Raw genomic sequence first — 2,723 nt, 5'->3', positions numbered from 1 at the left:
AATCATAGTAACTGAGTCTTTTTGGATAGAAAAACATTTTCTTTTCCATCTTCACGTCTACTACCAGCATGTTTTGGAAAGATTTCTGTTTATTTTCCCTTGAATATAGTGAGCTCTGTTCCCATTTATATCAGTTATGTTACACCTTTGACTCCTGAGCCCATGGCAGAGACTCTTTTCCCAGCCTTTGTTCTCCATAATCATTCATTGCTTTTGCATTTTTGCATTGTCTTTAATAAAATGACACACGTGACAACCTTCCTAGTGCTTTTTAGTGAAAAGGCAAGCAATGTAAAATGAAACTCTCCCATCATTTCTACATATATGGCGTGACAGAAAATAAAATAAATGTTGACATTTTTAGCAACTGTATTGTAGTGGGAAGCACAGTGCTGTGAACTCCCCTCCCTTTGAACACACCCATCCTGTCACATCCCCACTTCCTGAAGCAGTTCCGGAACTTCCCTCTCAAGCATCTTTAGTTGTGCTGTTCTGGCTTTTTCAGTGTCCTAACTCAACTCAAACCATCGACCTGTCACGGCCATCTTGACTTTGGAGAAGAACCAGAAATCGCACAGTGCCGGATCCACTGGGTGAGGTGGATGACACGTGTAATGTTTCCGTGTGAGAGAAACTGCTATAAACATTTTTGATTGATTCAGGATATTGAAGCAGCCAGAAAGACACCAAACAGAACTTCCAGAACCATGTGGGGAAGTGGCAAGGATGCTGGGCTGAGTGTGTTTAAAGTGAGAACTAATTCCTGGCCATTCTTGGTCCTCTTTCTTTTTGTAAAAGCCTTTTACTGTAATGGACTTGCTTATTTTCAATCCAAATATTCACCGTATTTTCTGATCACACCGCATGCGGCTGATATCATTCACTATGACTATGTTACAGTCACCACACACATAAGGAGTTTTATTGTCATTTCCCGGTGGGCCCTGAAGTTTAAATGGCTGCTACTGTTTCACTCTTACAGAGTTGCTCTGGGCGCCTCGGTGCACAGACCCTGCGGCATGCACGTGAGCATTTCCGCAGAATATTTTCCTACAAGTAGATCTACAAGGTCGGGACATGCGCACTCCAAGGCCCACAGACAGTGCTCAACGGCCCTCAAACGTACTAAGTCAACTTCCAGGGACAAACTGGAGTGCTTAGCTCTCACATCTCAGGGCCAGCACTGGACAGCATCAAATCCAACAAGGAAAGAAGTGTTGCCTGTGTTCACATTCTGCTGTGCCTTAACATTTCAAGGTTTTAAATATTTCGCTTTGTTTTTACTTTCCATGCTGCTGGCTTAACTTGCTGTAGTGCCTGCTTCCTTTTAAATTTGCCTAACAATGACGGCATTTCGTTTATTTTGTGCTTTATTCTCCCTTTCCCTGTCACACTTTTTGAAAGCCGACATGTCCTTTCATATCCTTTTTATTCTGTCTGTGGGAATAGAAAACCACCCTGTTAGAAGACTTGCCTTTGTTCCATGAAATGAATCTATGTCAGGGTGGAGATTTTCTTCCCGGTTGTTATCTACCGATGGGCCTTTTATGTCTCAAATGTTGACCCTGGGTCCTTGTTCCTTGGAGTTATTGTCCATCTGACTGTCTCTTCTTGAAACATAGATGTTTTCTTGTTGCAGCTTAGCAATACTAAATCCCTGCTTATTTTGATTATGAAAACTATCAAACATCACAAATGCATCTCTGTGGCCATCTCCTCCACCCACCACTCAGATGCAGACTACCAAGACATTACTGCACCACACTTATCTGGTTACCTTCTTTCCTCTTTTCTTTCTGTCTTAAAGAAATGTCTAGATATTAGACCACTGCATTCCTACCTTTTTTGGCATGTATTTTTTTTTAAAATAAAATTATAGAAATTTTCTTTCTAATTACAATGCTATTAACACTTAGCATGATAAATGATTCCTTGAAGGCCGATACCTACTTCATTTTCAAATGTCTCTATCTAAAAAATGACTTTGAGAGGTTGATTTAACAGAATCTGCTTTGGGAGGCTGAGGCAGGAGGATTGTTGCAAATTTGAGACCAGCCTGAGCTACAAAGTGAGCTCAAGGTCAGCCTGAACTGCATAGCAAGACCCTGACTCAAAAAGACAAAAAAAGGGGGGGGGGGTGTCTGCTTTTAGAATCTATCTGAGTTGTCCTTTCGAACGTCCTGGGTTTTATGCACTGCAGCACAGGATGAGACAAGAAATGAAGTGCAGAGACATTCTGTACCCCCAATTCCAGCTGATTTAACTGTCCATTCTGTTTTTGAGTGGACTGGGGCCTTGGAGAGCAGTGTGGAGTATTCCAGACAGGGACGGTCCTGAGGGTGATAGACAGTTTGCAGCCTTGTTTATTGAGCAGTCTCAGGAAGCTCTTTTACAGCCACCCATCGAACCCAGCACAAATCCACCCTGGTAGGGAGCCCAGCCTCTGGGGTGGCCCTTTCTTCAAGTTTATCTCACACCAGCTCCAGAATTTTTGAAAACACTTCCATTTTGCAAAAGGTTAAGGATAAAGAACTTAGGCATGGTAGCATTTTTTGAAGAAGACAATTCAGCAGCTCAAAGGACAGATTATGCAAATGCTGTCATGGATTTGGTATTTTCTCACCTGTGATCAGAGAAAGGACCTCCCAGGAGGGCCCCCATGAAGGACAGCCAGTGTCCACCCAGGCAGAAAGGGGTGTCTTCCGGTGACCTGGGAAGGCCTA

This window comes from Cavia porcellus, unplaced genomic scaffold (genome assembly GCF_034190915.1).
Source record: "Cavia porcellus strain 051 isolate PalLab524CR breed Dunkin Hartley unplaced genomic scaffold, mCavPor4.1 scaffold_26, whole genome shotgun sequence".
NCBI lineage: Eukaryota > Metazoa > Chordata > Mammalia > Rodentia > Caviidae > Cavia > Cavia porcellus.
The sequence above is the reverse complement of the archived record's forward strand: the minus strand, read 5'-3'. Positions refer to the sequence as shown.